This window comes from Callospermophilus lateralis, chromosome 3 (assembly GCF_048772815.1).
Source record: "Callospermophilus lateralis isolate mCalLat2 chromosome 3, mCalLat2.hap1, whole genome shotgun sequence".
Classification (NCBI taxonomy): domain Eukaryota; kingdom Metazoa; phylum Chordata; class Mammalia; order Rodentia; family Sciuridae; genus Callospermophilus; species Callospermophilus lateralis.
Genome location: NC_135307.1, coordinates 198,785,093 through 198,800,092, shown reverse-complemented (window position 1 = coordinate 198,800,092; position 15,000 = coordinate 198,785,093).

The following is a 15,000-nucleotide window of genomic DNA, read 5'->3' as shown; positions in this document are numbered from 1 at the left end:
GACCCCTCTCTCTCCGCCCGCCCGACGGAACCCGGGCGGCAGACCGCGGAGCCGGCGAGAGGGAGGGCACGCGGACCGAACAGCCTCGCCCCCCACGGTGGCGGAGCAGACACCCGGCAGTCGGGCGCACGAGGGTCGGCCCGGGCGCGGGACCGAGGGAGAACCCCGACGGCCACGGCCGCGGCGGCCACCGCGGGAAACCCACGCGGCGCGGCGTGCACGGGAGCGAGACGGGGGCGCGCCCGGGGCGGGCCGTGACCCACCCCGGACGGTACCGCCCGACCCGCACACGCCATCACGCGCGCGCGAGGACGAGGGGAGGGAGCGCCAGAGACGCACGACTCCCCACGAACCCAACGGTGGCACAAGAGCCGCCCCGCGGACCAGGCCGCCGCGCTCGCGCGGACGGGGACGGGGGTGCGAGTGGTTCGGGGCGATGCCCTTCCCCACCTCCCCTGCCCCGCCCGGGGAACGGTGCGGCGGCGCGACCGGGGAACGACTCACCGCGACCGGACCAGGTCGTGGCCGGACACGCGCACCCGAGCGGCACAACCCTCGCGCGGCACCGAGCGGGTGACCGGCGCCCCGCGGGGGCGGGGGTGGCAGACCCGTCGTCCCCCACACCCAAGCGCCGGCACACGACGACGCCGTCGCCAGCGGACAAGCGGCGGTGGCGGCCAGGAGACGGGGGCCGCGGCGGGCCCCCCGTGGGAGCGAACTCGCGAAGGGGCGAGAGAGCGGGCGGGCCAAGGCCCGAAGAGACCAGACGGGGACGGGCCGGCCGCCCGAGGAGGCGGCGGCTGCAGCCGGCGTGGGGAGCGGCGCGCGCCAGAAGGGCGGCGGGAAACGGGAGAGGGCACCTGCCGACCCGCGGAGGAGCCCCGCCCGGAGAGAGCTGGCCGAGCCGCGCGGGCGCACCGGCCGGACAAACCCAGGGCGGCACGCGGTGTATCACCGCCAGCGCGCACACCAGGCGCACGGGCGGTCCCGCGTGGCCCCGGACGAGCCGCCGGCCGGGTTCCCTTCATCAGCCAACCTCCCGGGAGGGCCCTCGCGGGGGACAGGGCCCCGCCGCCCCACCGCCGTCGCAAGAGGCGGGGAAGCCCCCGAACCCTCAACCCGCACACCGTGACGAGCATCCCCAACGACAACCGCCCGACCAGCGTGCCCACCGCCACACCCGGTACACGCCCGGGAGGGGGCGGCAGCGCGGCCGCGACCGGCCAGCCGGGGGGAGGCCCGGCGGAGGCGAGGAGGGGGCCACAACCCCGCCCGGATGGAGGGCGCGCCGGAGGCGGCGAGGGGCAAAGAAACGCGGAAAGGAAACCGGGGAGAAGACCTCGGGCACAGAGTCGGGCCGCCAGGAAAACAAGCGGGATCCCACCGCCACACGCGAGGGCGGTCCCGCACCGCCTGCGACGCCAACCCGGCCTCCGGCCCCACCCCCGGAACCTCCCACGAGACCCGCCGCCCCGCCACCACAGGGTGGCCCTCCACGCGACGAGACGCGCGCCTGGCCTCCAAACGCCAGCATGCAACGCCACAACCTCGGGCCGGACGAGTCCCACGACCTGGGCCTCTCCAGCTCCAGGGTCCACTCGCTCACCACACCGCCCGCGGAACGCTCCCAGGGGGGCCGCGGCGGCCGCGCCCCGGGCCAGCGCACACGCACGCAGGTCGCCCGCCGGCTCGGGACCGGGAGCGGGCAGAGGGACACTCGCAGCGGGCGCGGGGGAAAGAGGGACGCGGCCCCTCAACCCCCGGCCGCGCGAACAGCGCCCCACCGCCACCGCGCACACACGCGGCACCAGCGACCCACACAGTGGCCCCACGCGCGCCAGAAGGCCCGGCCAAGGCCCAGCGGGAACCCTCCCCCGACTCGAAGGGGGGAGGCGTGGGCCGCGGTAGGCACAAAGAGCAGGCGCTCGGCCCCCACCCGCGGGGGGCCGGCGGACCCCTGCACTCCCAGACGGCGGGGAGGGGGGACTCTCGCCTACACACACACCACCGACGGTAGCGTAGCGCAAAAGGCAGGGGGCGGCCAACGGGGGAATCCGGTACCCCCACACAAGGCACGCCCTTCACGGATCGCTAGAGAAACTTCCTCACTGAGGGTGGGCCGCACCCAACCCAGCCCCTCTGCCAACCGGCCGCCGAGACAACGAGGGGGATCTGCGGTACAGGCAAGCACAAGGCTTCTTGAGCGTTCGCGGCCGGGGACACCCAAAGCCCCATCGCCTCGGGGGCCCGACCGGCCCCAGCTCGGCGTCCCGCCACAATCGCTCACACGCCCGGGCAACGTCTCCTTCCCCCCACCGGAGAGAGGGAAGAGCGCCCGGGCGCCCGCTCGCCTAACACTCCCCACGCCACTCGGCGCTGGGGACGACAACGCGACACCCTCCCCCCGGAGAGGGAACGGGCAACGCTGCCGAGCTTACCGCCTCGATCCCCCGAAAGAAGCGACACCGCTCTTCCCGTCAGGCACTCGCCTCGGAAACCCCCACGGACGGGGCGAGACCGACAGCGAGGCGGCGGCCGGCCGCGGCAGCGGCACTGGGATCGGGAGCAGCACACACCGCCTCAGCCTCAGGCACCTCAGGAAACAACCCGGAGCGCCCCAGGAGCACCGAAGCAGAGGCGCACCGTCGCGCCGAGGCAGCACGGTGGCAGCCCTCCCCGCGCCGGGGAGGGCCACACACGGCCCTTGGCCGCCCAGGGGGGGCGGCGAGCGAGAAGCACCCGCTACGTCAGAGGACCCCAGGAGCGAGGTCGAGGCCGGATTCCGCACCCCCGCCCTTCCCCGCACCGCGAACGGGCGGGGAGGCAAGGCGAGGGGCCCGCGGGCAGGACGAGAAGAGTCGGCCCATTCGCCATGAATGTCCGTCCCTCGCCTGGCGCGGCTTTGGTCCAGCCCAGGAGAGCGCAAAGTCACCACATCGATCAGCAGAGTGGGCGGGAGAGGCCCAGGGAGCAGGGGGAGACCCGGCGAGGACCGCTTCTAAGAGGAGCCTGCTACGGCCTCGCCGGCCCCACACCCCAGGGAGAGCGGCCGACGACACGGAACGGGGAACGCCTGACACGCGGCTCGGAGCCATGGAAGCAAGCGTCGTCACGCCACCCTCGGTGCCCGCAGCGAGGAGCGCACGGGCGGTAAAGGACCACCCGCCACCTACCCCCGCCGCCCTCCGGCGCCAGAAGGCCGGCCGGCCAGAGGCGGCACCACCGCGAGGGCGCTCCAGGTGCGCCAAAGAGCCGTCGCACGCAGGCCCAGGCAAGCAGCTCAAGAGGGAACGGGTCCGGGCCACCCCATCAGCCCAGAGCCCCGCACGCACCCGGAGGCCCAAGCTCCCTCGCTCTGGCGTGTGCCGCCAGAGGACAACGTGTCAGCACCTACCCGATGGCAGAAAACGGCCAACTCGGGCCAAAACAATCGCGACCGGGGCAACCGGGAACAGTTCACTCACCACTGCCGCCTTCCCTGAACACAGTCACGGTCAGCGGACCGCGAAATCGAGCCCATCACCGAGATCCAGAGCCCCTAGGGACAACTGGTCGACCCTCGTTGACGAAGGCAAAGACAAGAGACGGGGACCGCCATCCCCAGCGAGCAGGACCGGGGGGGGGGGGGGGGGAAGGGCGGACGGGGAACACGTCCGAAGGACGCCGGGCGTAGCCAACAGGACAAGCCCCGGGCAGCGGGCCCCCGAAGAGGCAATGCGGCAAGGCCGGGCGAGCACACCCGCCTGGCCCGCCCGGTGAAGCCCCGCAGCCCCGCGGCCAAAACCCGCGAGAGAGAGGGAGAGGAAGCGGGAGAAAAATAAGACAGAAGTGCCGGCGACCGACCCAGACCGGGCAAAGCGAAGCCCGTGGCGGCGAAGGAACCGCTCAGACTGCCACCCGAGGCGCCCGCGGCCCGGACCGTGCAGGGAGAGAAGACAACCGACACACACACAGTAAGCCTGCAGGTCCAATATCCCGCCAACGGGCCACAACGGCCCAGCCCAGCGTGACCGAGACAGTTCCGCTGGCGCCGCCCAGCTCCTGGAACTCTGTCTCGGCCACCGCCGCCGAATATCACGCCTTGGAGACTTCCGATGATCCGACGCTCCTATAAAAGCGGCCACCAGGGGGAGCTCGACAACCGTCAACCAAATCAGGAGGAAGGGACGCGGAACCTCGGTCGGCGTCAGCGGGATCCGCTCCGCAGGGGTCGTAGAAAGTCACCCGGACACGTCCCACCAGCCGGGTCGCCCCGCCAGGGCCCCCCCCCCCCAACAGCGGCGGGCACGAGACGCAGGCAGATCGGCCCAGCACCCCTAGAGAATCCGGCGGGGGACACGGGCAGTGTGGGACTTCAAAACCGAAACCACCACGGTGAAGCCACTATTAGACAGGCAGACTAGCTGCTAGGCCACGGTCCGATCCATCCAGAGAATGGAGGAATTGACAGAAACATGTAAAAACCCGTCGAAATCGGTGGCTGGGGAATTTGATCTGCTGGTCTTTGGGCTCGGTGTTTCCGCCTGTCTCTGTACCAAAAAAAAAAAAAAAAAAAAAAATGGGAAGATGAACAGCCTCTGAGAAACCTTCCTCCTCTGTGTCTGTGGTTCAGTGCCAGAGGGCCGGCCTAGCACATAGGAGGCACTGGGTTTGAGCCTTAGCGCGGCATACAAAAAGGAACAAAGTCGAAAGAAGGCGTGCTGTCCACCTACAACTACTCTAAAAAAGAAAAAAAAAAAAAAAAAAAAGAATACTGATCATAATAGGAATAAGGATTCTTCCTTGGGGAGTTCTATTTTCTCTGCCTGGCCACGTTATCTTTTTTTTTTTTTTTTTTTTTTTTTTTTTTTTTAAGAGAGAGTGAGAGAGAATTTCAATATTTACTTTTTTTTTTTTTTTTTAACAACATCTTTGTTTGTGTGCTGAGGACCGAACCCGGGCAACTGCAACTGCGCTACCGCTTGAGCCACATCCCCAGCCCCCTTTTTAACTTTTACTTATTTTTCTTTTGTAAAGACAGAGAGGAGGAGGAGGGGGGGGAGAGAGAGAGAGGGAAGAGGGGGGTGGAGAGAGAGAGAGAGAGAGAGAGAGAGAGAGAGAGAGAGAGAGAGAGAGAGAGAATATTTTTTAATGTTTATTTTTCAGTATGCGGTGGGCACAACATCTTTATTTTATTTTACGCGGTGCTGAGGATCGAACCCAGCGCCCCGCGCATGCCGCGGGAGCGCATTACCACTTGAGGCACATCTCCAGCCCATTAATTCTTATTTGAATTTGTGTTTTTATTTACCTATTTATTTACCTGAGTAAGAAATGAGCATTTTCTTGAACCGAAAGTCATTTTCCACCGGGTCACAGAGCCAAATTTTACGTTTAGGCACATGGTAATAAGAAGCTGTAACAGGGCGCTAAGAGCGGCTGCCTTGGCTAAAAAGCGTGGGCCCTTGCCCCAGAGCGAAACAACAACGACAACGGGGCGGGGGGGGGGGGCGGGGAAGAATCAAACAAATAATGCAATCAATCCATGGGCCAAGGACCTGAACAGATACTTCTCAGAAGTGGATTAAGACACTCCTATAAAAGCGGCCACCAGGGGGAGCTCGAAAACCGTCAACAAAATCAGGCGGAAGGGTCGGTGTCAGCGGGATCCGCTTCGCAGGGGTCGTAGAAAGTCACCTGGACACGTCCCACCAGCCGCCCCACCCCCACCCCGCCAGGGTGCCCCGCAGCAGCGGGAGGCGCCGGCAGTCTGCCCAGCACCCCCAGAGAATCCGGCGGGGGACACGGACGGTGTGGGACTTCAAAACCGAAACCACCACGGTGAAGCCACAATTAGACAGGCAGACTAGCTGCTAGGCCACGGTTCGATCCATCCAGACAATGTAGGAATTGACAGAAACATGTCAAAATCAGTTTGAAATCGGTTGCTTGGGAATTTGATCTGCTTGTCTTTGGGCTTTGTGTTTCCTCCTTTTTCTGTACAAAAAAAAAAAAAAAAAAATTGGAAGATGACCAGCCTCTGAGAATCCTTTCTTGTCTAGGGTCTGTCTGTGTCTTTGGGTCAGTAGCAGAGGGCCGGCCTGGCACAGAGTTTGAGCCTTAGCACGCCATACAAAAAGGAACAAATCATCGAACAAATCATCACAAGGATTCTTCCTTGTGAAGTTGTATTTTGTCAGTTTGACCGTTTTATCTTTTTTTTTTTTTTTTTTTTTGTATCTTTATTTTTATTGATCTATCAATATCACAGAGCCAAATTTTACATTTAGACACTTGGTAATAAGAAGCTGTAACAGGGCTCTAAGAGAGGCTGCCTTGGCTAAAAAGCATGGTCTGTTGCCCTAGACTGAAACACCACATGCTCTGGGATAAATAAAGCTGGAGAAAGGTTGCAAGAGCACTTCATGGTGTTGTCAGTCTGGTGTTGTGGCTCAGTGGTACAGTACTTACCAAGTACGCATGAGGCACAGGGTTCAATCCCGGGCACCACATTGAAATCATCATCATCATCATCACCTAAATAAACAAAATAAACGTATGTATTTTTTTATCTGTTTGTTTATTTATTGGAGGAGGCCTGTAAGGAGGGATTGAACTCAGGGGCACTCACTGACTACTGAGCCACATCCCCTAGCCCTACCTATCTAGTATATTACTTAGAGACAGGGTCTCACTGAGTTGCTTAGTGTCTCACTTTTGCTGAGGGTGGCTTTAAACTCTGGATCCTCCTGCCTCAGCTGTGTGTGTGTGTGTGTGTGTGTGTGTGTGTGTGTGTGTGTGAGAGAGAGAGAGAGAGAGAGAGAGAGAAGCCTGTCTGGGATGACAGGCATAGGCCACTGTACCCAGTCACTTATTTATTTTATTTTTAGTATGACTTCAAGGTACACACAAGACAATCACTGCCAGGCGTAGGAGGAACATAGCACATTGATAAACAGTCAGATCTTTGAGGAAGCATTAAACAATCTTAAGGTAGTGTGCAAGTCATTCAATAACCTCAAAATACCTACATGAGGGTTGGAATTGTAGCTCAGTGGTAGAGTGCTTGCCTTGCATTCGTGAGGCCCTGGGTTCAATCCTCAGCACCACATAAAAATAAATAAACAAAAATAAAGACATTGTGTCCATCAACAGCTATAACTAACTAACTAACTAACTAACTAACTAAATAAATAAATAAATAAATAAATACCTGCATGAAAACCACAGAGAATTAAAGGAAAAGATGGATAAATCTATTATGGCAAGGAGATGAGAACACTCGTCCCTTAGCAGCTGAGGACGACTTAGGCCATAAATAAATAATCAGGAACAAAGGACAGCAGAACTACATCACGAACAACCCACACCTAATGGGCACGTTCAGAACACTGCAAGGCCACCACTACACAGCAGACATTCTTTTCAAGTGAATACGGAATGTTTACCAAAGTTGACCATAGAATGGAACATAAACCAAATCTCGACAAAGTCTAAAAGATGAAATCACACCACAACTCTTCTCTGAACAACACAAAAGTAAGCTGGAGGTCGTAGCATGTGGGCCACTGCCAGGATTCATTTCAAGAACGGGATGAAACCCAAAGAAAGTATAAACCTGTACATTCACAAATCTCAGGGAGAAATAGCCGCATCCATCTGTCACAAACTCTTGAGAGGGGCGGGTCAGGGGTCAAGGTGAGATTGAAATACCCAAATACCCCCAACAAAGTGCCAACTTTATCAAACCAGTAGCCTAGATAAAGCAGGTACTTGTACTACGCCTTCTCGGTGACATTGTGGGGTTTTTTTGGGTTTTTTTTGGGGGGGGGGAGGGGGAGGGGGGAGGGGAGCGGGGAAGGGTGGTTCCCGCCACTTTGGGTTCCTACCGCTTTGTCTGCAAGGGAAAATTTGTTTCCTGCCAGGCTGGGGTGCCAGTTATCAGGGCGGGGAAGTAAGATTCTTACACTAAACCGGGCTTGCTTGGGGCAGGTCTCAGTTCTGATTTACATAACAACAGGCAGGGCAAAGTCTCTCCCACTGCCCCTGAAGGAAGAAAAATGTGGCCTCTCCAGGCTGTTCACAATTCCCAACCTGTTTTAAGGGTCAGTTTGTCTCTCTAACTCTGCATTTATGCTGACCGATTGGTTTAAAACTACACTAAGAGGTTAATTTGAATATCATTTGTTTCAGAGCACTTGTTCAATGTGTCTACCAGCATTTAATTTCTCTCTCCTGATGTTCCTTAATAACCTGATTGCTTTGGCCTTCTTCTCCTGGATTATGTGTAACTTGCCCCCCTTTGGTATAAAAAGAAACCCAGGAGGAGATTGATCCTAAAGAAAAGGGGTGCTCCACTAAGTGAGAAACTGAAAATCAAGCGATTAAAAAGAGTTTGGTGTAGAGAAAGAGAGGGGTGTGTGTGTGTGTGTGTGTGTGTGTGTGTGTGTGTGTGTGTGTGTGTTATAGAGAGAGAAGGGGAGAGTCTCTTGTACTTCAGGGTTTTTGTCTGTCTGACTGTCTGTCTGTCTGTCTGTCTGTCTGTCTGTCTGTTTGTTGTCTAATAATTACAGTGTTTCAGTTGGAAGCTCTGCCCTGGGTAATTCTTTCCAGCTCTTAGAAAGTAGTAACTGTGGTTATGTTCATTTCTGTTAATGATCCATTCTTCCTGCCTTTTAAATTCATTGATCACCCAGAACTCCTGTGTTTGGGGCAGGAGGGGTCCAGGTGCTTGAGAGAATTTTTTTTTTTTTTTTTTTTCCCCCCCTGTGTCATTGGAATGGAGATTTGGACCTCTGAGTAAGAGTAGAGTTTTCTAAGAGAAAAGAGAAGAGCTCTAAGGGAAAAGCAGGGGATTGGATTACCAAAAAAAAAAAAAAAAAAAAAAAGCCTTTGGAAACCAAACTATTGTTAGGTAAAACTTCATCATCTGAAGTGGCACCCCCTTTCTCCACTGAAAAGTCTTAACTGGGCCTCTTCTGAAATCTTCACCCAGACTGGTTTTAGGTCTGTCAGCAAAAGAGTCTCTCTGTGCAAAAGAATTCAAGGTGGATAAACTTCCTATTTTCGTGTCGCCCTGTTTACTTGGCCACTGGCCGAGAAGATACCAGCACTCCAGGTGCTGGACACCCCGTTACTAGTTTTTCACAAACATGTCCAGAACAGTACTTTGAAGAAATGTGCAAACAAGGCCTCTGGCCTTGAGCTGGGCTTCACAGAGATGTCTACATGTTTAAGATACGAGAGGGTACCAACTGGACTCCATGGTAACAGCTGGCAGGGGGAGAGTAGACAGGGGAGAAGAAGCTCTCCCCTTCTCAGGTGTTGTCCTCCAAGGGTTAACATGCCCAGAACAGTGAGAGAAAAAGCTGCTTTTATGTGAACTTCTGCAGACCATGAATTTCTGAGCCCCTCCCCTTACATGCTGGGTATAAAACTCTGAAACTACCTGAACTTTGGGTTCAGGGGATTAATTCCTTACAGCAAAAGCCATCTTCTCTGAACCTGGCTGCAGCCAAATAAAACCGTTTTCCTGCTCTGTTCGGTCGGTGCCTTGCCTCATTTGTCCCTACAACAACACATCCATGCAAGGAAGACTTTATCAAACCAGTAGCCTAAGTAAAGCAGGTTCCAGGTTACTTTTTGCCACCACCGCCACCACCACCACCATGCATACCAATAATTTCTTCTGATTTTTTTTTTTAATTACATACAAACAAATCAAAAACCATGAAAAGTATAAACTATGTTACTGAGAATCAAGAAGAGTCATTCACTCATGTAAATTCAGAAATTCGGTAAGGGTGGTTGTTGTTTCTGTCTGTTGCTGTTGTTGTCCTTTTTTGTCTTTTTTTTTTTTTTTTAAATTTTTCTCCCAACTGTCAAATCAATTAAAGCGGGGTGGGGGGGTGGGGGGGGTGAGGTGGTGGTGGGTGTCAGAAAATGTAACAGGGGTCCACTTTATAGGCTTTGAGTATAAGTCTCACTGCTCAGCCACTGAGGCTCATGTTAAAACCCATATCCTTTTTCCTTTCTCTTTTCCCTACCCTCCCCCTCCCTAATCATAGGTGAAGCCATATTGACTTTCAGGGTGGGTTATCTGCCCATTGGCTAACAAATATTTAGAATTTTCATCCAGAAAATCACTTTTCTGTTTGATAACCTTGCTAGGCCTCCGATGGGTTAGAACAACAGAGTGTCAGCAGAGTCATCAGAGTTTTGTTGCTGTAAAGGTTCAGTTCTTATGTTTTCTTATTATAATAAATTCCCCCTCTTCCTTCTGAGATGCTTTGCCTCTGAGCAACACCCCCCCCAACACCTATCCCCCCTTCTCTGTCTCTCTCTGTCTCTCTCTCTCTCTCTCTGTCTCTCCCCCCCCCCCCTCTCTCTCTCTGTCGAGTTACCCCAGGGCTCCATAAGTTGCTGAGGCTGGGCTTAGTCTTGTGATTCTCCTGAATCACCCCACATCTCTGTCACTGGAGATGTGTGCACATCTGGGGACTAGAGTACTATGCTGTGCTGTGTCTGAGAGATTTTTTTATTATTAAAAAGTCGGTACACTTAAAGACATATAGGTTTCCTACATGAGAGGTCACCCTTTTTATTAGAACGTGTATTTTATCGAAGCTCTAAACTTATCCCATAGTCAGTGACACATGTGGAAGTTCTAACACATGCATTCGGTGTAACATTCAGATTTAGAAAAAAAAAAAGAAAAGAAAGAAAGAAAGAAAGAAAGAAAGAAAGAAAGAAAGAAAGAAAAGAAAACGAAAAGAGAAAGATCTGTGCTTGGGGCTGGGGATGTGGCTCAAGTGGTAGCATGCTCGCCTGGCATGCGTGCGGCCAGGGTTCGATCCTCAGCACCGCAAACAAATCAAGATGTTATATCCGCGGAAAACTAACTAACTAACTAACTAACTAAATAAATAAATATTAAAAAAATTCTCTCTCCCTGTCTCTCACTCTCACACTCTCTCTAAAAAATAATAAATAAATAAATAAATAAAAAGATCTGTGCCATTAATGACCAGTTTTCACATCTGTTAGTTTTAATCGAAAAAGTAAGGGTTTGGGGATCATTTGTTGAAAGAACACTCCTGTACCAGGTGAGTGGCACTGTTTCCTGAATGCATAAGAGTATTTGTCCACTTGAGTCCAAGCTGTTCTCCTAGGTCCAACTGTTGGTGAGCAAAACACCACATCGTGGCAGTTATCTGGCCAGAGTCTGGCCAGAGCTGGTAGATTCTGAACTTGGCTTCCAAAGTCAAAGGTCAATGAATGTATGTAGGACTTCTAGGCAAGTGTGATGTGAAGATCTCTGGGCTTGTTGTGCAATAAATGTGTCTGTGTTCCTTCAGCATAGAAGGAAATGTATTCATTCTAGAATGCAAAGCTTGGGCTAGGGTTTTAGCTCGGTAGTAGAGCACTTGCCTGGGACGTGTGGGGCGCTGGATTCCATCCTGAGCACCACAGAACCCAAAACAAAGGGACAAACAAGTAAATAAGGTAAAGATAGTGTGTCCATCCATCTACAGCTCAAAAAATTAAAGGTATGGGTTGGGGGTTCATGTCGATCCTCCCCCGCCCACCCCCAAGAGGATCAGGAGGAGGTTGAGAGAAGGATCGTAAACTCATAGCGAAAGTAACCTCGCGAGGAGACCCCTGTCTCCCAAAGAAAAGTTGTGATAGTAAAAGCAAATGGGACTCCGTTTTGTTTTATGTCCCCATTCTGTAAAACAACCAGGCCAAGTAGAAGGGTCATGACTGACGCAAGATGTTCTTTTCCTTGTGCTATAGAAACCTTTAAGAGTAAGGAACTACCTAATGGGACATTGTTTCTGTAACTAGCCCATAAAAGGGGGAGCGGGGGGGGGGGGGGGGGGGGCTAAGCTTCTGTCACTGGAGTGGCTAGGCTGATTGTGATTGGCTGAGCGTCCCTCCGCCTGACTTCACTCTCCCGCTTCTGTAACATGGCTTGCTTGCATTAGCTAGACGCCCCCTCCCCCCAAAACGTCCCTTTTGCAGGTTTGAGGCTTATAAGGGGCACCCTTGCAATTGTTTGGGGCTGGCCAGGGGAACAGCTTTATGTTCTTCTGCTCAGTCGCCACTAGTTGTGCTTTAATAAAGGCTTGATTCCTTTATAACGTGAGTGGTCTGGAAGTCAGTTTTTGAAACCCCGGGACCAAGCTTTAACTAGAACAAGCAAGCAAGCCAGAAAACAAATGAATAGATAGATGATAGATAGATAGATAGATAGATAGATAGATAGATAGATAGATAAATTGAATATGGGGATGTGGCTCAGTCAGTGGTCAAGTGAGTGCTTCTGGGTTCAACTCATAAATCAATGGATTTACCAAAAATATATAAAAATATCTGTATAAAAAGGGGATGTTGGTTTAGCTCAGTGGTAAACTGTGTCTGTGTTCAGTCCCCAGTTCCAGGTTCCAGGCAGAAACCAGCCCCTGTGTGAGGGGCTGGTTTCTGGTTCCATCCCCACCAAGGAAACCCTGACATGAGTATGGGGAGCCATATTTGTCTATTGGATGCCAAGGGTAGAGTGATTTCCATCTTGATCTTCCCCCCACCACCACCACCTCTGTCTGTGTGAGCAAGGTCTCTTCTAGTGTCTGGATTTTATTTATTTACCTATTTATGTATGTATGTATGTATGTATGTATGTATGTATTTAAACAATGCCTTTATGTTATTAATTTCTTTTTATCTGGAGCTGAGGATCTAACCCAGGGCCTCGAATATGCTAGGCGACCACTCTAACGCTGAGATATAAAGGACCCCAGCGCATCCCAGCCCATCCCAGCCCAGCACAGAGTCTTTGAGATGAGATTTTATTGCCTGTTTTGGTTGTTTGAGTCTGTCTTTGTTCACTACTTTTGTTTCTTTTGTGATGCTAGGCTGGGGAAGAAACCCAGGGCCTTGGGCATTGGTCCACAAAGGGTCTTGATTGCTGGGCAACACCCTCACCTTTTTTTCCTTTGTCTCTTCCCTTCCCCAGAAAGTAAACCCAGGAAGGGCCTCCCTCTCCTTCCCCCAGGCCCAAATCCATCCTGTTTGGGTTTTGGGCTCAGACAGGTACACACTAGACAGACAGACAGACAGACAGACACACACACACACACACACACACACACACACACACACACGGGAAACATCACTGTTTTATTTTTGTTCGTTTCTCTCTTAACCTCATCCAGGCCCTCCCTCATAACTCTCAGGGGCGGGGGGGGGGGGGGGGGGGGAGGTGTTTACTATGGACCTCTGGTGGTGACAGCCTTGGGAGGGACTACTACTGGGGAATTGGAGTGAGTGGGATGGGGGAAGTGGGGATTATAGTTGAAATTCCAAGGGTCGGGCAGAGGCACAGAAGCTATCTCCTAGGTGGGGCATGTTAAAGGCTAAGGAACGTGATCAGATACCAGGGGTGAAAGCGGTATGTCCTCCCCACCCCCCAGTGCTTCCAGGACTTTACTGTAGGGGGGGGGGGGGAGAAGAAGCGGGAGTACAACTGCACTGAGGCCCGTGCCCATCTGTCTTTCCAGGGACTCAGTAGGCTGAGGGAAGAGAGGAAGATATGACGCAGCTGCTTGCAGCGTAGTGATCTGTATATGGATATAGATATAGATATCTAAGTCTGTCAGTCTGTCTGTCTATCTATCTATCTATCTATGTATCTATGTCTATACATGTAGATAGATTATATCTAAACTGGAAATGGAACTCAGGCAGGCCTTCCAAAATGACGGTAGCTTTGCGCCACCTAGCGTTCAGTGACTGCAACTAACGAGGCTGCTTTTCTCAGACCGCAGAGCACTCACTGTGAACTCCCAAGTTCCACAGGGTGGAAACCCGTCGCTATGCGCATCCACGTGTATATGCTTGTGTTTCTGACCCGGTGGCGAGATGAGATCCGACTGAAGAAGCCAAGCAAACCTAAAACGTGTGTCCCACCTTCACCACTCCTAAGTGTGGTGGATTAGCCGACTGAGAAAGGCCTTAGGGGAGGGAGCAGCTTCGGTCCGATAGGGGACAGTTGGGGAAGGCAAGGACCCTGAGTAACTGCACAGTTGCTCTGGGATCCAATTTTACCTGTAGACCTACTCGGCGCTACATAAACCTCAGCCAGCCAGCCAGCCAGCCAGCCAGCCAGCCAGCCAGCCAGCCTGTGCTGCATTTTGTCCTGTCTTTATTGGTATTAGGTATTTTCCAGAAGAAATGGGGGGGGGGGGGGATTTCCCATCTCGTGTCAAGAGTCTCCCGGGGACTGAATCCTCCTTGTCCACGCTTTCCTTGAAGATCCTTTAGAGATTCTCCACTTCGAGATGGACCGATGTGTGTGCTGCTGCAGGTTTGACAGCCATCCGGGAGGAAAAACAACCACCAAAAAAAAAAAAAAAAAAAAAAAAAAAAAAAAAGTGTTCCAAATCTCCAATACCATCATCTTTGTCATCATTCCACCATCCTTGGAAGAAGGAACTCGATGCAAAAGTCCTGGAAGAGAACAGTAAGAGTAGTGAAAGATCAGAATGGTGGGACAGTGTTCAGCAACCACCACCTCAGCTACTCACAAGAGAAGGTGAGGTCCTGGGAGTAATCAGGCAACCTCCAGAGACCTCGAGCTTTAACCAGCAAATAGAGAAAGGAGAGAGGGAAGGGGAAGGGGAAGGGGAAGGACACCCCCCCCCACACACCCCATGTGATAACACCACCGCAGGTGTTATCACAGACTGAGATAGGATGTTGTCTCCTTTGATGTTAGCCAACATGAGCAATCCAGGGACACTCCATCTCAAAAAAAAAAAACAAAAAAAAAAAAAAACGAAAAAAAAAAAAAAAAACACACACACAAAAACTCCGTGGTGGTAGTTAGGCACTTCTGGATTCAATCCAGGGGAAATCATATCACCTTTCTTCCCTGTTTTAGGCAGACTTATCTGTCCTGGAGTCCACGCCCAGCATAGTCATGAAGTCACGTAGACTTTGGAGAGCAGAGGATGTCAGAAG